Below are 20,787 nucleotides of genomic sequence, written 5' to 3'. Positions count from 1 at the left end.
CCCTAGACAGACAATCCACAGACCCAAGTAGTGACTGCATGACTTTCAAACTCTAGATTTTCCAGATGATGAATTTTTCTTTCCATTGGGACTACATATAGCTCTTTGGGGGCTAGAAACAAATAATCTAAAACACAAGTTTCTTTTCCTAAGTATGATAACCTTAAAGGAAAAAAAAAATAGAATCATAGCAAATAGGGACAATAAAAGCTGCAAACCATGCAAAAAGAGAATAGGAAAGACACGACAGTCACTGGTTCAAAGCAATTATTTAATCCCACTGGGTGGAGTAGTAAGGACTTCTTGCCACATCAAAAGAGTGCATTCCTGATGCTGATTTTTGGAGATATTGCCTTATCTCTCATTTTCCACAATTACTGTTTCTTCCTAGGTGGGGGTTCTTTGGAACAGTGAAGGTACACTCCCTGGTAGCTATGCAGATTTCACAGGCCAATTTTTATTGACATGAGTTTACACATCTGGAGATGGTCTTGTGCGGAAAGGGTACAGGTTGTTGCCAGGCAGGCTATGTATTTCTCTGGTGATATGATGGCCTTAGAAACTTCATGGACTTCCAGTTTATTTGCTTCCAGTCAATTGCTTGTAGGAACAACTACAACCAAATATCATAGACATAGTTTTAAAGTCTCCTATTTTATCTAATGGTCTCTACACTCTGCAAAACCCCAAAGGTTTTAGCTTAATTACCTGTGCTTGAAAGCAATTTAAGCGAGTTTTAGGTGATGAAAACACAAGAATTTCAACAGTAAGCAGGATCCTGGGCTCTGACTAGCAGGTACATCTTATGGGGAGGTTCCTGAAAACATCTATGGCAGGAAACTTTCCCCCTGCTTAAGGCTATAGTTTCACAGATATCAGTTAGGAAACATTTCGTTTGGAGTGCAAGAACATTATTTTTTCAGCCTTTCAAGCTGACCCTCAGTCAAATGAAATTGAAGACAACAGAGGTGCCTTGCTCAACAAAATATTTTCTTCAAATCCTGCCTGTACACTACCTAATTCAGCCCTATGTTCATTTCTCTTATTCAGGCCTATACTGAAAGCCAAACATGCAAATATCTGCCAAATACTTTGTTATTTTCTTCCCATTTGTAGTAATTAGTCCTATTGTTCTTGGTCAGTCATATCCCAAGGTACAGAATTAAACACATAGATCAAATGCTCTGTTACAGAATCACAAAGGTCAATAGCTTTTTAACTCCCAATTTTCACATCCTCATGGCCCATAGTCCAATTCCTTCATTATATCAATATCATATACTTTTTTTATTGCTTGCAGCACCCCACTACAAGATACCAGATTCTTTGTTAAGTAAAGATTTCATTCGTCTGAATTTAATAAAATTATTCTGATAAAAATTCCAGAGGTAGAAATATTAAATGTTATTTATCTTTGTTTTTATTTTTCGCCATGTTATTAGTATTATTTTCAATCCATACTTTCTTTGCACTTATCTATTTATGTCAATTTATTTAATTTTAAAATATATACTGCAACCAGAAAAATCTCATTTCTAACCATAGGCCAAAAATGAGTAATAAAGACATCTCTGTAATCCCTCCAAAGTTTTGGATCTCTCACTCCTTCTTCACGTGAACAATCACAATATCTGACAAATGGAATAACTGAGAACACCCAGGTCAATTCATATATTACTAAACCACCACTTATTTTCCCTTTAAGATAAAAATCAGTTCTATATTCTTCCTTAACTATGTAACTAGTATTTATTCAACTCTTGGTGTATGCACACTCCAGTTCTTACACTATCATTCCATAACAAGGAATTAATTAAGCGTGTGTTATTCTTCATATACAAGGATTCTAATCAGATGGCACATTTGATTATAGTTAGCAATATAAATAGATTAACATTGCACAGAGCCCATGAGGAATTTTCTGACTAATATATTTGCTGAATATATCAACACTCCTATAGTAGTAACTTTTTTTTCATACTAAAAAACAATATGAGTTTTGAGGAATCTCTTTTATATTTTGGTATATTGAGACTTAATAAATAGCATTCATTTCTTTCTCTTGAAAACTTAGGGCCAATTGATAGTGAAAATACAGAAGAAAGAAAAATCAAGCTTAAAATATCATATATTTTCACTGAAGCCAACTGAAGAAAGTAACTTTAATCTGTAGCCAAAAGTGGTAAACACTGTCCTTAGCTCTGTCCCTCCAGGGCTGAGGTTGGTGCAGCCCACCTATGGAAAGGTTTGGTTCTTCTCAACAGACACGTGTATTAAGTATATCCTCCTTACAATGTCTAGAGATAAATAGAGAATAACAAAGCCCCGGCAACTAAAAATTTCGTAGGGTTTTTTCTTCTCAATAAAAGTGGGGGCAAATGGATATCACCTAGCAATCAGATGACCCATTTTTTTTCTCTGTGGAAGAAGTAAAGAAGACCTGGGAAACACGAAGTCAGAAAATTAGGAAAGTTATTCTTGTAGTGGACCCCTTCACAGAGACACGAGTTAGGGACCATTCAACACACTGAGAGCATTTATTTAATGATACCTAGTCACTCCTCTTAAAAGTATATTATCTCCTCTTTGAATGTCTAAAGTTTTAAAAATGCTGCAAATGTATTAGCATGAGGAAGTGTATTTCCTAAGTGTATTTCTTTCATTAATAACTAATGATAATGAAATTCAGCAAAAAAACAGAATTTATTTAATCTTTACATTTTTAAAACACTAATGTAAACGTTATTGTAAATTCTGTCCATGAAACCCACATCCATTTTATCAACAGTTGATAGTACTTATGACCAGAATAAACTCTAAAATCTTATAAACTCTAAGACTATTTCTCTATTTCTGCTTCTGCAAAGCAAAGCACTCACTTTTACCAACTGAATAATCTTAAAGTAAACCAAGGATTTCCCTCTGTACAACTTAGCTACAATGCCCCTTTATGTGCTAGAATTAGAAGTTACAAAATAGAAAATGAGAAAAAAAGTTTATTGCTTAACAAATTTACTTCATTTGTGCTACTGTGGACTTGCTCTCCCACTTTCCGTAAGCAACAATCTAGAAAGTCAGGGCCAATGGTAATAAGCAATTATGGACAGAGTTATTCTCAATTCCCAAACTGAGCTGAGCTGAGGCAGAGAATTTAGTTTCCCTTCTGAGAAGTCATGATTTCTATCAGTACCTCAGGGAGTGAAGCAAACTTTAAACTGCTTCTATTTGAGACACTTACTTGGTTAAAACTCATACAAACCTAAAATCCTTGGAATGTTCTCTTCTAATACACATGTTAAAAAGAGAGAAGGAGTGAGCTAGGAGAGGTTACTCGTGATTCTGTGCAACATCCCTATTATATCTTATGTGCTTCCTTTATAAATTTAAATTATTTGTATCTCTACGCAGATCACTTATTACAGTGTATAAATCCAGGTTAAATTGAATCCATTTGTCAAGTTATGTGTTTTCAAACAATTTGCTAAACCTTAATATAGACTCTATGACTATTATTTCTTTTAGCAACAATTCTGTAATTTTTGACAAATGATCGTATTTGCTTTGTGTAGATTTCCTGCCAAATTTTGTCCTTTTGTTCGTCCGTCAATATTATACTGGAGATGTTTATTTTTCTGTCTCCTTCTGTCTCTCTGTCTGTGTGTGGGGATGTTTGTGTGTGTGTATGTGATATAGTCTTATGGGTGGAACCATATCAGACAATGCTTCTCACAAAATATTTTTTTTTGCTTCTTCTTAAGGACCGTTTTATAAATCATTCAACAATTCACTACTAATTTTGAAGGATCTTGATGTTAAATCTCGTTGAGGAGTAAAGCAAAGTTAATGGCTATTTGTTCTATTATTTATACACAGAAACCTGCCCACTAGAATACCAAAGTAGAGTGATTAATAATAGAATGTCACTGAATATTATGAACTCCTTTACCATAGAACGTATCTGTATTTTGAATAGTTTTACATGAACATTTCAGAATAAGATACTGAAAAACATTATGAAAGTAAATTGTGGAAAACATTCCATTCTGAAATAAAACAAGATAGCTAAATATTTTTCCCAACAACAGAGCTATAATTTATAGATATATGGCAAAATCAAGAAAAATATTTCTTTTCAATAAACATCTTAAAACAGTCAAAGGAAGACAAACAAAACTCTTAGGTAGTACAGGCTCCCTGCCTGGCTGTTATCCACTAACAAAATCTATTTATCTAATGAGGGATGAGGAAAGGGACCAAGGGTTTTACCTTTCATTTGTCTCAAATAGAGCCTTTGTTTTATATGCTTAACTTTCATCCAGCAACCAATGCTATGACATTAGCAGGTAAGAAATAAATGTGTTAGAAAAACTAGACATCCTCTGCAATTATTATTTTTAAGTATTTAAAACAAGGATAAATACTAAATTGTGCTCCCCGGGCACTAGGGAGTAGAGATGAGAAATGAATAAATATAATTTCCCAAATTTCTCTCTCAATTGAATATAAAAGCATATCACTCTGGGTGTCTACATGCTTGAGTTTTGCTTTACTCAAGAGATGGCATGTTGCCCAGTTTTACATTCTGGTCACTTCTCACTCTTTTCTACCATTTAATATCACTTAGCTTAATACACTTATTTGCCGAACTTATTTAATCTGTGCATTTAAATACTGGATCTTTTCCAGCAGGGAGCAAAGACAAGTAATGCCTTTTAGCATAGTATGTTGGGGCTTCAAATAATTTTATTTTACCATGAGATAAATTGATCACTAAGGTTATCAAGTATTGAAACTTATGGATATTTCCCAGTATTCATGAAAGTTTATTTTGCTCATCTTGCCCAATATTTCTTTTTAACAGATGTTATTAACCCTGATTTATCCCCTTCTGGACACATTATATGACCAGGTAAGGTTTTGATCTTATAAAATCCTCCTTAAAATGACTTATTTACTGTTTGGTTGGCTGGTTGGTTGGTTGGTTGGTTGGTTTTTCTAATCAAGAACTACCAAGAGGCTCAGTCCTTTAAGCAACCAACTCTTGATTTTGGCTCAGGTCATAATCTCACTGTCATAAGATGGAGCCCCGCCTTCATTGAAGATTCTCTCTCTTCCTCTCTCTCTGCCCCTCCTATGCTCATTCTCTCCCTCTCTGTCTCTCTCTATCTCTATCTCTCTATCTTTGTCTCTCTCTCAATTCTGAATTTTTTTCAGTTAAGTTTAGAAAGCATATCACCGCAGCAAGCATACCCTGTGGTAATCCCTATCATTCTTAGCTCCTAAATTCTCAAGTCTGTTTTTTTTTTCTTTAATCCCAACACATCTGAAGCATATAATATGCTCCCATCAGCAACAGTGGTGGCACATTTCAACAGGACAACTAAACATCAACCTCAAGGACAAACTTTCCTAGAAAACAATAGTAGTCTGCGTTTGATAGCGGCAGAGGAAAGACTCATATTTTGATAAAGTCTCCTTAGCAGTCTTTGAAAATTTCTGCCTAGTACGATTCCAAAGAATTTATTTGGTCCCTAAAGAACTTACTGGGCATTCAAAAAGCCCACAATAGTTGTTTCACTTATCTCTGGCACCTGTAGTTTGTAGTTTTAAAAGCTTCATACAGTAAATATTCTTTGACTTATTTTGCCAAAGTATTATAGTTGAAGTGTAAATTAAGAGATAAAAAAACAAAGTCAAAGAGACAAAATAACAGAAAAATTATTAATATGAACCAAGAATAACTCAGTAATATTAGCCATTCATATTTATGCTATATGGTACATTGCCCAAGTCTTGGAAATCCCTTAGTTTGTTTATATCAGTAGACTGTCTTTATGCCTTTATAAATTGCATGCACTTATGTATCAATACTTATAGTGCAGGCATTATCTTTGTTGCTTCTGGCTCATGACCCTGTAGGTTATATAGCTAGTTTCTAAATGTTATGACTGTGAAGCATGACTCCATCTTGAAGCACAGATGATTGGAACAAAAGTAAACATCTGATCAAGGATGGGCTTTGAAATCTCTTTTCTGGGAAGTTTGAAATTAGAATTAGTATATTCCCGCTCATTTACTTAGTTTCCTATTGAATGAGGTTTAAGTGCATGGCCTGTGAACATTAGGATTTTATATCTAGGGCTTTTTGAATGCCAACTATAAGATTTCTTGGTGACAGCTCTGAGAAATCATACTGAAGGGTTTGGGAGTTCTGTATGTTCAATTCCTAATTTAATATTTTAAAATAAATATTACAGTTACATCTGATAATATCTAACACCTATTGTGTATTTATCATCTACTGGCATCTGTGCTTTGTGCACAGACTATCCATTTGATTTGTAAACTGCTTATCTATTTGATTTTTACAACGTCTGTACATTGTAAAAATTTCCTGTTTTATGGAGCAATAAACTAATCATTAAAGTCCAAAGATATGTAGCTAGTAAGTAGCAGAGCCAATGAAAATGGAATGTTGTACACTTGCAAAAGAAACAGGAATTTACCAGTAACAGGGAAATAATGCTTAGCACTCCTCATGATGTTTGGGAAGCGGGTGTTATTTTCTTGGGTAACGTGAAAGTAATGGAGTGGGCAGCACTGCTCAAAACCTTTTTTTTTTTTTCTCATTACAGACTGATTATTTGATCCATTATCTCTGACCCCAGTGTCTGTAGTCTGGCTTATAGCAGGGAAACTCTCCTTCAATTATTTAGCAAGTAGTAATTGACAATCTACCTTGTAGCAGGCACAATATTAAATGCTGAAGATGCAGGAGTGAGAAAGAAAAGGTATTCCTGTCTCCACAACTGTCTAACAAAGCAGACATCATTGAATTAGCAATTTTTATATATTTTGCTAGGAAGAAAACCCAGAGGAAAAGTGGACAGGAATGAAGAGCACCTAATTTGAATTCAGGGTGTCTCAGAAGACCTTTATTTTTAAGATACTAGTTATAGAACACCTAGGATTTAGAGAGTTGATAAGAATGATGATAAATATTATAAGCAAGGGAGACATCATGTTTTAAGACCTAGAAGTAAGGGAATAGTCACCTGAGGCAATGATGACTCCCATATTTCAAGTGAACCCATGTCTTGTTACTGAAACAACTAGAATTAATTAATTCTATCTCAAAAATAGCGCAAAGGAGGGTGATGAGAATTAAGGTTCAAGAGGTAAGAAGGCCTCAGGTCATTAAAGAGATTTTAAGCACACCCATTCATTCAACGAATATGATTTGCCTTGTAAGTATCAATTATTATATGTGGTGGGGACGCAGCAGCACAAAAATTAATTTAAAAGTGCTTGCCCTCCTGAAGCATACATTCTAATGTGTAAGAGAAGGAGAAATAAAAAGAAAAAAAGTGAAGTTGAGTCAGTCCTACTGTAACATTTTTGATGTGTATTTGTTCTAAAGTTATATATATGTATGCAATATATGTAATAAATGTTATGGCATATATAATACACATATGTGTATAGGTAATAAGTACATGTATATGTGTATATATAAGTATACATGTATGATATATGTATATACATTTATATAAAATAGATGTCTCCAGGTTTTTTCCAAGGGTACATGCCATATTTATTGTATAATTTATGTATTTATTAGCTTTTTATATTTTTAAAAAAATTTTTAAGGTTTATTTTTGAGAGAGAGAGAGAGAGAGAGAGAGTGCAAGCAGGGAAGGGGCAGAGAGGGAGAGGAAGACAGAATCTGAAGCAGGCTCCAGGCTCTGAGCTGGTAGCACAGACCCTGACGTGGGGCTCAAACCCACTAACTGTGAGATCATGACCTGAGCTGAGGTTGGACGCTCAACTGACTGAGCCAGCCAGGCACCCTGCTTTTTACAATATTTAAAACTGTGCTATACTTTTCATTAGTTTCTGATATTTTTTTTCAATGTGCTGACACTTTTTGAATATTGTATCCTAATCACACTTTTCACATAGATCTGTGCGTTTTATTATACAATTTTGTATAACGTGAAGATTTTTAGAAACATATATGTCACACTATAGGATAACTAACTGTATACGTTATGTTTATGTTTAAATTGTGCTAAATTCTTAGGAAAAAGTAAAACATGAAAGAGGGATAAGGAGTTTTGGAAAATGTTGATATTTTAGGTATGGTGATCAGAGATAGCCTCACTAATAACAGATGATTGAACAGTAATAGATGGAACTATGTATATATTGGAAGGAAAGGCATTCCAGGGTAAGGGAACAAGCAGTGCAAAGAGGCAGGCAGTGTAATTACTAATTATTAAATTTTAGTTCTGTAATTTTCAAAGGTTTATTTATTTCTTTTGAGAAAGAGAGAAGAGAGAGAACGAGTGGGGGAGGGGCTGGAAGAGAGAGGGAGAAAGAATCGCAAGCAGACTCCGTGCTTTCAGCACAGAGCCCCACACGGGGCTTGATCTCATGCTGGTAAGATCATGGCCTGAGCTGAAATCAAGAGTCAGACGCTTAACCAGCTGAGCCACCCAGGTGCCCTTGTAATTTTTGGTAGTACAATTGATTAGAAAGGAAGTGTAATGTGCTAAAGTAAGATAATTCATTGTTTGGAGTAAAAGTTTTGTAAAGATATGATATGATCAAATGTAATAGGAAGTTCCTTCAGATTCAATGTGTGCATTATAGAACTGCATTGGCCACACATAGAGTGACTTTCAATTTTCTGTGAATAGTTTCATTTTATGCATACTGTACCACAATAATTTTTTACTGATTTTTTAAAAAGTTTATTTATTTATTTATTTTGAGAGAGAAAGAGAGAGAGAATGAGTGGGGGAGGGGCAGAGAGAAGAGGACAGAGGATCGGAAGAAGCTCTGTGCTGACAGCAGAGAGCCCCATGAGGGGCTCAAACTCAACAAACCTGAGCCGAAGTCTGATGCTTAACTGACTGAGCCACCCAGGCACCCCACCACCATAATTATTAATAGTGGTCTCTTTTGCTCTCAGAAACGTCTCAAGTTTGTACAAATATTACATGGCCGATTAACCATTACAGTTTCCTCATATGAAATCATTCAAAGCCAATTAGAATTTGGCTAATGACTTACAGTGTTTGACCACTGAACTGTCTTTTGTATGATTAAAAGAAGAAGAAGAAGAAGAAGAAGAAGAAGAAGAAGAAGAAGAAGAAAAGAGAAGTGTATAATCAGTTCATGTGTTTTGGAAAAGTGTCTACTGTATATTGAACTACTCCCCCACCTAAACTTCTATGCTGCTGGGAAAGCTGGACTGCATTTGGCAGCTTCGAGAAACAAAGGGAGCATTTTTGTACTATATTTGGGGATGAATCAGAAATGGTTGAACTTATAATAAACCTATCCAGAAATTGAGCTGTGCTTTTATCTTTTATCTAATGTTCTTCCTATGAATTTATTGTCACAAACAAAACAGATGAGGTGGTAACTTTATAAACATTTTATTTACCTGTGCCGGTTTGCAAAAGTGGAAGAAAAACCTAATGGAGTCCCAGTTAATCAGTGTGCACAGTAATCACAAACTCAAAACATAGGACCGTAGGACTTTGTATGTACGACTCATACACACGAAGTGATACAAGTTCATTTATTGCCATCTTCTCAAACACTCCCCAGTTCTACTACAGTCTGTCTCCCAAAGTAGAGTCCACAAACACTTGTCACTCCATTCAAAATATTTACTTTCTCACATATGAATCACATGAGGAAGTGCTCCTTTAACTGTGACAACCAGATGTGAGGCTATGCAGTCCTTTCTTGGCTGCCACATATTACCCACTTGATTAGATGTCTGTGTCCTTGGGAGGATTCATTTGTGTAAATGAACTACTGCAGGTGTGTAGTTCATTTACCGCTTTCAACTTCTCATCTCATGTTTTCGATGTCTTTGAGTGACTGGTTGATTACTTTTTGTGGGTACCAATGAAGACATTGACAAATGTGTTTGATTATATTATCTTTATGAAACCTTTACTGCAAATCATTAAATCTCCTATTCTAGAGCAATATAGTTCCTTTCTAAGAAATTGTTCTATCAAAATAAAAATACAGAAAAAACCCAAGGTTTTAATAGTATTTATTTTAGGAAATGCCTGTTCAATCTCAGGAAGCTCATTTTCTTTATGACTTTTGGTAACTCTATTGATAAAGATGAAAAATAAAAATGTGTTATTCCTATATCATATGAAGCTGTTGTTAAAACCACATCTTCCAAAACAACATCAACTTGGTGAAGAAAATGGGGTCTCATTAAAATGATGAAAGTAGAACAATTGTAATCTGTATAAAAATCTTTATCCTGACACTAGTACCTAACATGCATACACTGAAGAATGTATGTGTGTATGTATAATTTTTGTGATTATGTGTAAAATCCTTCCTGGATGAGTTTGATTTTCTAAATAATAGAGTATACTCAGTAAGGTTTATCTTTAAGTAGGTTTCATCTAAGACCAATCATTTGGAAGCTTATCAATAACCTGGTGAGGCCAGTCAAGTGCATGCATCAGAATGTTTATTTTATCTTCCAGGATCCTCTCTTTATTTAGTTTGCTGGTTATCAAATTGCAGGCATTCACATACTTCTTTCAAAGTTTTTTCTATATACAGTTTCAACGGGCACTACTAGTTTATCTGATGTTTTTCTTGGAAGCAATCTTAAATCAAACTATATTTCTTTCCAATTTGTTCTAAACATTAAGATGAAGATAATAATAGCCTCTTCTATATTTTCCATGTAAAATAAAATTAGTATTAACTATTAAAATAATAAGTAATTATTAAAATTAAAAAGATTCTAAAGCAACCAACTCAGCCAAATTAATCTGTGAATCAGAAATCAAGGTTTACTTCTCTTTAAAACAATTAAAGAGATTCACCCAGGTACTAGATAAAAATTACTTCATGTACCAGAGAAAATGTATATTTTAGGAAATGCAATGGGTTATCTTGAATTCTTTTGTTTCAGTACACATGATATTAGAATGATAGATCAGCACTTATATGTAGTGAGTCTCTTAGGAAAACATCAAATAGTTCCTTTTAACTGAAACACATTTAATAATTTAGTTAGTTCTGGGGAATGCCCTAGGATATAAGAACACATCGTTATGTGACTCAGAAAACAAAGAAGTACATCCTTTAAAGATGTTTTCCACATTAGGAAGGCAAACAACATTAATGAGGTGGGCAGAACACAGAAGAGACACCTCATAAAATCTACATATCATTTCAGACCTAACGTAGTTTGTTTAGGTTCTGTATTTGAACATCCAAAGACATGGAATGCAGATTATATGGGATAAATTGGCATCTAGCAAGGATGTGACTTTCTGTCTGTTGGAAGCACAGTAACACAAACACACAGAAAGAGGGAGAATCAATAAATACCTTCATTCTGCATATAGAATTGAATAACAAAAGTATATCATACTCATAATCTCCAGAACTAGATCTCTCTGGGGACTATAGTATATGAAGTAATATCCAATGGCTTGAAGAGATGGGAGTCATTTGAAAACTTACAAAGGTCTTTTTTTTTTTCCCTAAGGGTCATTTGCCACGTTTAAAACATCAATAACCAATTTCAAAAATTCTAATGAGAACAAGATGGATTTTCTAAGTGAAGTATTATCAATTTATGTCAGCAGAAATAAAATCCAATTACAAAATTATCTGAGGGAAATAATCTTTTAAAACTACCAATAATCGGGGCACCTGGGTGGCGCAGTCGGTTGAGCGTCCGACTTCAGCCAGGTCACGATCTCGCGGTCCGTGAGTTCGAGCCCCGCGTCGGGCTCTGGGCTGATGGCTCGGAGCCTGGAGCCTGTTTCCGATTCTGTGTCTCCCTCTCTCTCTGCCCCTCCCCCGTTCATGCTCTGTCTCTCTCTGTCCCAAAAATAAATAAAAAACGTTGAAAAAAAAAAAAAAACTACCAATAATCAGGGGCACCTGGGTGGCTCAGTCGGCTAAGTGGCCAACTTTCGCTCAGGTCATGATCTCGCGGTTGGTGAGTTTGAGCCCCGTGTGGGGCCCTGTGCTGACAGCACAGAGCCTGGAGCCCGCTTCAGTTTCTGTGTCTTCTACTCTCTGCCCCTCTGCCACTCTCTGTCTCTCTCTCTCTCTCTGTCTCTCTCTCTCAGAAATAAACATTAAAAAATTAAAATAAAATACAATTACCAATAATCAATATATAATATTTTCAAGAGAGCCCAAATCTTGGAATTTTTTGAAAGATCACCCAAATAATTCTTTAAGAGGTTTACAAATGTAACCACTGACATATCATTCCAGTCTACTCATTGTATCAATTTGTTTGAAATTCAAAATGGTCTTTTATTATTTTTTTAACGTCAAGAAATAAAATATATGCTCACAAAAGTAGTTCAAATTTTTGAAAACTTAGATTCATCAATAGAAGCACAAATGGGTATAAACTTATGGCACATGATGCATTCATTGCATTGAGGACTGCTCTATGCCCAACAACAGAGACCTGAGATTTTTTCAGATCCAGATCCAGGTTACTTTAAAATTCTACTCCAAACTTGTATTTCAGAGAGGTAAATGTAATGGGCATACACTGTAATTTAAGTTCCAGATTTGAAATAGTGAAGAAAATCATCAATGGAGTTGTACAAGGAAATACAAAGTTAAGATTCTAGATTTTCACTGTCACATAATTTAGAATTTTCAGCCATACATAGGGGCACCTGGGTGGCTCAGTTGGTTAAGCGTCCAATTTTGGCTCAGGTCATGATCTCATGGTGAGTTCGAGCCCCACATTGGGCTTTCTGCTGTCAGTGCAGAGCACTGCTTTGGATCTACTTTGCCCCTCCCCTGCTCATTTTTTTTTTCTTTGTCTCAAAAATAAATAAAACATTAAAAAAATATATTTAAAAAAGAAAAGAATTTTCAGCCACATGACCTTCAGACTCCAGAGTAAGACAGTATTAAAAATTATCAATAATCTCAGGTCATCCCAACTACTCAAGTATCTGTTATTTGTTTATAGTGTTTTATATACTAAAGTTTAATACTAGAAAATTTATTGTAAATTTAGCACATAATATTCTTTTGATTTATTGGGGGAAATGTTATGGTAAAATAAAAAGTAGGATCTGGTGAATTTGGAGTTCTTAATTGTAATATTAGAAAAAATTTTAGTCATTGTTCTCCTCAATAACTCATATATATGTCTTTGCTTTCAAAGAAACTCACTGGAATTTAAATCTAATTATAAAATATACATACAAATAAATAGAAAATTGTAGGAAATTACATAAGGGGTTATCTAACCTCCATTTAAGATTGTCTACATTTTATTAAAAATAGACCTACCCTATGACCCAGCAGTAGCACTGCTAGGAATTTACCCAAAGGATACAGGAGTACTGATACATAGGGGCACTCGTACCCCAATGTTTATAGCAGCACTCTCAACAATAGCCAAATTGTGGAAAAAGCCTAAATGTCCATCAACTGATGAATGGATAAAGAAACTGTGGTTTATATACACAATGGAGTACTACGTGGCAATGAGAAAGAATGAAATATGGCCCTTTGTAGCAATGTGGATGGAACTGGAGAGTGTGATGCTAAGCGAAATAAGCCAGACAGAGAAAGACAGATACCATATGTTTTCACTCTTATGTGAATCCTGAGAAACTTAACAGAAACCCATGGGGGAGGGGAAAGAAAAAAAAGAAAAAAAAGAGGTTAGAGTGGGAGAGAGCCAAAGCATAAGAGACTGTTAAAAACTGAGAACAAACTGAGGGTTGATGGGGGGTGGGAGGGAGAGGAGGGTAGGTGATGGGCATTGAAGAGGGCATCTTTTGGGATGAGCACTGGGTGTTGTATGGAAACTAATTTGACAATAAATTTCATATAATTAAAAAAAAGATATGGTAAAAGAAAAGATTGTCTACATTTTATATATTACAAAAAATAAAATAAAAATTAATTAAAAATGAACAGGAAAAGTAAACAAGGGTTTTTTTGCATGTATTTCTAAGATGATGACAAACTAACTTTACTTATATTTACATGACTATGTTAAGACAATTGATCAAAACAATTACATATTCACAAAGACTTTTGACATTAATTGTACTTTACTCAAAAACTAAAAGCAATAAGTCAGGAATTTATGTAAGGAGTGCTTTTAAAAAACTAAAGACCAGGTAAAAGACCAAGAATAGCCAACACAACAGTAAATAAGAATAAAGTCAGAGGACTGACACTACCCAAATTCAAGATGTATTACAAAGCTACAATAATCAGAACAGTGTGGCATTGGTGAAAGAATAGACATATGATCAATGGAACAGAATATAGTCCAGAAATAGATTCACATAAATTATAGTCAATTGTTCTTTGACAAAGAACAAGGGTGATACAATACAGGAAAGATAGTCTCTCCAACAAATGGTGCTAGAACAACTGAACATACAGAAAAAAAAAAAAAAAAAAAAGAATCTATACAGACCTTACGTCCTTCACAAAAATTAACTCAAAATGAATCAAAGACCCAAAGGTAAAATCCAAAACTATAAAATTATAAAAAACCAGAAGATAACATAGAAGAAATCCTAGATGACCCTGGATATGGTGATGACCTTTTAGATGCTTTACCAAAGGAATGATCCATGAAAAAATTATTGATAAGCTGCACTTTTTAGACATAAAAACTCTGTTTTGTAAAAGACAATGTCAAGAGAAGGAGAAGACAAGGTACAGACTAGGAGAAAATGTTTACAAAAGACACATCTGGTAAAGGACTGTTTTCCAAAATACACAAAAACTCGTAATACTCAACAGTAAGAAAACAAACAACTTGATTTAAAAATGAGCCAAAACCAGGGTGCCTAGGTGACTCAGTCGCTTGGGCGTCTGACTTCAGCTCAGGTCATGATCTTGCGGTCTGTGAGTTCGAGCCTCATGTCGGGCTCTGCGCTGACAGCTCAGAGCCTGGGGCGTGTTTCAGATTCTGTGTCTCCCTCTCTCTCTGACCCTCCCCCGTTCATGCTCTGTCTCTCTCTGTCCCAAAAATAAATAAACGTTAAAAAGTTTTTTTTAAATAAATAAATAAAAATGAGCCAAAACCTGAACCTCACCAAAGAAATTACACAGACGCTAAGTAAGTATAAGTAAAGATGCTCCACATCTATGCCGTCAGGGAAATTCAAATTAAAACAACAGTGAGATACCAAAATCCACAACACTGACAACACCAAATGTGGACAAGGATGTACAGTAAGAGGAACTTCCATTCTTTGCTGGAGGGAATGCAAAACGGTACATCCACTTTGGAAGACAGTTTGGCAGTTTCTCCCCAAACTAAATATACCCTTACCATTCAAGCCAGCGATTTCCTTAGTATTTAATGACAAGAATGGAAAACTTATGTTCATATAAAACCCTGTGCATGGATATTTATAGTAGCTTTACTTATAATTGTCACATCTTTGAAGCAATCAAATGTACTTCAGTAAACAAATGGATACATAAACTGTGGTAGATCCAAACAATGAAAATAGTATTCAGCACTAATAAGAAATGAGCTTTCAAGCCATGAAAAAACATGGAGGAAACTTAAATGTATATTACTAAAAGAAACCAATCTGAAAAGACTACAAACTATAATTCCAACTCTATGCCATTATGGAAATAGCAAAACTGTAGAGATAGTAAAAAGATCAATGTTTATAGAGGATGGGGTTTGGGAGAAATATGAATAGATAAAGAGCGGATTTTTAGGGCAGGATAGTTAAGTGCTCTGTATGATTCTGTAAAGATAGATATACTATACATTTATTTAAACCCATAGAATATATAATACCAAGAGTGAACTGTAATGCAAATTGTGGACTTTGGGTGACTGCGATATGTTAATGTAAGTTCATTAACTGTAACAAAGGTACCACTGTGGTGAGGGATGTTGGAAATGGAGGAGACTATGCATGTATGGGAGCAGGGGGGATTAGGAAATTTCTCTTTTAGTATCTCTCTCTTAAGTTTGCTGTGAACCTAAAACAACTCTAAAACGTAAATTATTAAATAAATAAATAACAATGGATTTTTTTCATTGTTTTCTCCTTCTTGACTTTGAATGTTTATTTTCCACATACAATTGCTTAGCTAAAACATTAACAGATTTCTATTTGAATACACAAGACAAACATAAACTTACATTCAACTAGGAACTGAAGTTACAAGTTTCCCTTAGACTTTTCAATTAGTAATTTTGAATCCAAAATAATCAAAATAAATATACATTTAATTCCATTCCCCTATGATTTTAATCATCTCAGTACGATGGAAAATGGAATAATGTTTAACTCCATCATTAATTAATGTAAGAGTAATTTTCTTTTAAAATGCCCACTTTCAAATTCCTTATTCAAAATTATTCAGAAGCTTCTAACTTGAAATTAGTAGGGTAGATGAGTACTAAGCCTTCTTACAAGTTAATCCTTTATTCTTTCATCACCCAATTTATACTGTTTTACAAAGAGAAACAAAGATGATAATTTGTTTTTAATTATGGTCTCCCTACTTGTAGTAATGATTAATTTTCCGCGTCAGAACTAAATTTAATGTTGACGTTGTTAAAATATAATGAAAACTCCAGTGTACATAATTGTAGGAGTCCAAAGTGGGAAGAGGGCTTCAGAATTATACAAGAGACTTCTACCTTTTCTAGAGCAAAGGAATAAAAAACAATGTGTAAGAGCTAACAGGTTATATTCAAATATCTTTCTGCTTTGATTTGTGATATCTGTGTATGTATTAGATGTTACCTGAAAGCTCAGATATTCAGGAAGCTATTTGTTCTTGCTGTTGAAATTATTCTCATGTCCTCTCTTAAGGAAATGAACCCTTGGATTAATACGCCTCTTGTATAGGTCATTCCTAAATCCTGGTGCAATTATAAAGAAGTCTCTGCCTCTTCTTTATCTCAAGGAAAATATTTTTTGGAGATAAAATTTTAAAGAATGAGAATTTCTTGAAGGGGGAGCAAAAGGATATGGAGAAGAAAGAGAAGAAGAGAAAGAAGCAGAAGGAAGGAAATAAGAAAAAGATGGCAGCATGGAAGAATACATTACTTAAGTAATAGTCTTTTCTCAAGAAAATAGCATTGTTTGGGTCAATCTATAAGAAGCTGGAAGTCTCTAGTCATCTTAACAAGTAAAACACTAAACAAAATGAAAATTCAACAACTCTTGTTATGTTCTTAAGAGAAGCAAGGTCACAGAGCAAACCACTCCCCCTGAAATTGGAGGAGACCTACAAGAGAATACAGAAAATCACAGTTTAAGGGAATAGAAACCCAGTAACTGAAACCTTGGAGGGAACCATTGGGGGTAAGGAAAATTGAACTACAGGTGACAAATTGCTGGAAGCTTGGTGTGGGCACATTTGAGAGATAAAACTCCACGGGAGGACGATCGGCTCCACACTTTTGGGGGTTTCACTTTCTGGGGATTACCAAGTTCTAATAGTAAATACTGGAGAAAAATCCCTCATGTTTCTTTCTGGGGGAGGAGAAAAGGAGCCATTTTAAAATATTCCTGAGTACTCTGGTCTTAAAAAGGCTTGTCCTAAGTGAAGTGACTTAACTAGAGCCAAACCTGCTGGGGTTTTACTAGAACCTAACTGACCTGGAAGAAGGGAAATACCCACCTAGGACCCACACTGGCCATCCTGTCTCACATAAGGGAATTGCAGGGGATGTTGGGGGAGGACAAGTACTGTTGAAGTTCAAGTTTAGAGGCACAGGTTCACTAAGAGGTTTAGATCTAATCATAAGAATATACTGTGCTTCCCCTCCCTGAAACCTTACCAACAAATTACTAAAGGCTTATTTACACTAGTTCATTTTACCCACTACATTATGCCTACTTATCAAGAAGAAAAAATAAAGAATTTGCATAAAACATGGTTTGAAGAGGCAGAGAATGCATCAGAACCAGATTCGGATACAACAGAAAAATTAGAATTACCAGACCTAGAATTTAAAATAATTATGATTAATATGCTAAGGGATCTAATGGGTAAAGTAGACAGCATGTAAAAACAGATAAGCAAGGTAGGCATAGAGAGATGGGATTCTAAAAAGAGTTAAAGAAGAAATGCTAGAGATCAGAAACACTCTAATAGAAATACAGAATGGCTTTGATGGACTTGATAGTTCACTTCATGTGGCTGACGAAAGAACCTCTGAGCTTAAAGGTATCTCAATAGAAATCTCCAAAATTGGAAATCAAAAAGAACAAAACAAAACAAGAGATTAAAAAAGGGGGGAAAACAATATGCAGAAACTGTGGAACTACAAAAGGTGTAACACAAACAAACGAAGAGAAAAAGGAATACATAATGTCGCTATTTTTGTTTAAAGATTTATTTTTAGAGAAGTTTTAGGTTTACAACAAAGTTGAGAGAAATGTATAATGATATCCATGTATACTCTGACCCCCACAAGAACAACCTTCCCCATTATCCACACCACTCACTGGAATGGTACACTTCTACCAAGGGATAAACCTGCATTGAAAGATCATCGTCATCCAAAGTTCGTATTACAGTTTACTCTTGGTGTGGTACATTCTGTAAGTGTGGACAAATGTCTAAAGAACATCTATCCATCATTATTAAATCATGTAGAGAATTTTCACTGCCCTGAAAATCCTCTGTGTTCTGACTGTTCATCCCCACCCCCACCCCCACCCCAAGCAGGTACTCACTGATCTTTTTCTCTCTATAATTTGCCTTTCTAGAATGTCACATAGTTGGAATCATATAGTAACTATGCAGTCTTTTTATATTAGCTTCTTCCACTTCTTAATATGCATTTAAGATTCCTCCATGTAATTTCATAGATTTATAGCTAGTTTTCTTTTAGCTATGAATAATATTCCACTGTCGGCATGCACTAAGGTTTATTTATATCCGTCCATGTTTTTTAAAAAATGTGATATATCCATTTATTTATTGAAGGGCATCTTATTGCTTCCAATTTTTGGAAGTTATAAATAAAATACTAAAATATTCATACTCAGGTTTGTATGAGCACAAGTTTTCAAATCCTTTAAGTACATACCAACAAGTGCAATTACTGGGTTGTATAGAATTATTGTGTTTAGTTCTTTTAATAAACCACCAAAATATCTTCCAAAGTACTATATTTCCTTCCTTCCAGCGGTAAATGAGAATTCTTGTTACTCCACATCCCCTTCACTATTTGATTTTGTCAGTGTTGTGGGTTTTGGCCATCCTAATAGGTGTGCAGTAGTATCTCATTTTAATTTACATTTCCCTGTTGTTGTCAGATGTAAGTCATCTTTTCACACCCTCTATGACATCTGTATTTTTTTTTTTGGTGAGTCTGCCATTCAGGTCTTTGGCCTATTTTTTAAGTCAGGTTTTTTCCTTACTGCTGCATTTTAAGGGTTCTTTTTTATTAACTTGCAACTAAAATACGTTTTATTTTGTAATGTTTTAAAATATTTATTATCAAGTGTGCTAACATACAGTGTGCTCTTGGCTTCAGGAGTAGATTCCCATGATTCATCACTTACATAGAACACCCAGTGCTCATCCCAACAAGTGCCCTCCTCAATGCCCATCACCATTTCTCCTCACCCCAACTCTCCCCTCCCCCCATCAACCCTCAGTTTGTTTTTTGTATTTAAGAGTCTCTTATGGTTTGCTTCCCTCTTTGTTTAAAACTATTTTTCCCCTTCCCTTTCCCCATGGTCTTCTGTTAAGTTTCTCAAATTCTACATATGAGTGACAGCATATGATAACTGTCTTTCTTTGACTTATTTCACTTAGCACAATACCCTCCAGTTCCATCCGCATTGTTGCAAATGGCAAGATTTCATTCTTTCTCATTGCCAAGTGGTATTCCATTGTATAAATAAACCACATCTTTTTATCTGTTTATCAGTTGATGGATTTTGGGCTCTTTTCGTAATTTGGCTATTATTTATAGTTCTGCTATAAACATTGAGGTGCATGTGCCCCTATGTATCAACACTCTTGTATCCTTTGGATAAAATCCTCGTAATGCTATTGTTGGGTGACAGGGTAATTCTATGTTTAATTTTTTGAGGAACCTCCACACTGTTTTCCAGAGTGGCTGCACTGATTTGAATTCTCACCAACAGTGCAAGAGGGTTCCCGTTTCTCCACATCTTCGCCAACATCTGTTGTTTCCTGTGTTGTTAATTTTACCTACTGTTGCATTTTAAGAGTCCTTTGTACATTTGGAATTATAGTGTTTTATCAAATGTGTCTTTTGAAAATATTTTCTCCCAATCTGTGTCTTGTCTTCATTCTCTTGATATTGTCTTTCACAGAGCAGAAGTTTTTAATTTTAAGAAATTCCAGTATATCAGGGCGCTGGGTGGTTAAGCATCCAACTTCAGCTTAGGTTATGATCTCATGGTCCGGGAGTTCATGCCCCACATTGGGCTCTATGCTGACAGTTCAGAGCCTTGAGTCTGCTTCAAATTCTGTGTCTCCCTTTCTCTCTCTGCCCCTCCTCCACTCACATTGCCTCTCTCTCTCTCTCTCTCAAAAAATTAGTCTACGGCCATACCACCCTAAACGCGCCCGATCTCGTCAAAAAATTTTAAAAAGGCACTAAAAAAAGAAAAAAGAAAAAAAGTCCAGTATATCAATTATTTCTTTCAAGGATGGTGTCTTTGGTATCACACCTAATAAGGCATCACAATATACAAGGTCATCTAAGTTTTCCTCTGTGTTATTGTTTGGAGT

This window comes from Panthera pardus, unplaced genomic scaffold (genome assembly GCF_024362965.1).
Source record: "Panthera pardus isolate Hobbes unplaced genomic scaffold, ASM2436296v1 HiC_scaffold_13, whole genome shotgun sequence".
NCBI lineage: Eukaryota > Metazoa > Chordata > Mammalia > Carnivora > Felidae > Panthera > Panthera pardus.
This window is presented reverse-complemented; position numbering follows the sequence as displayed.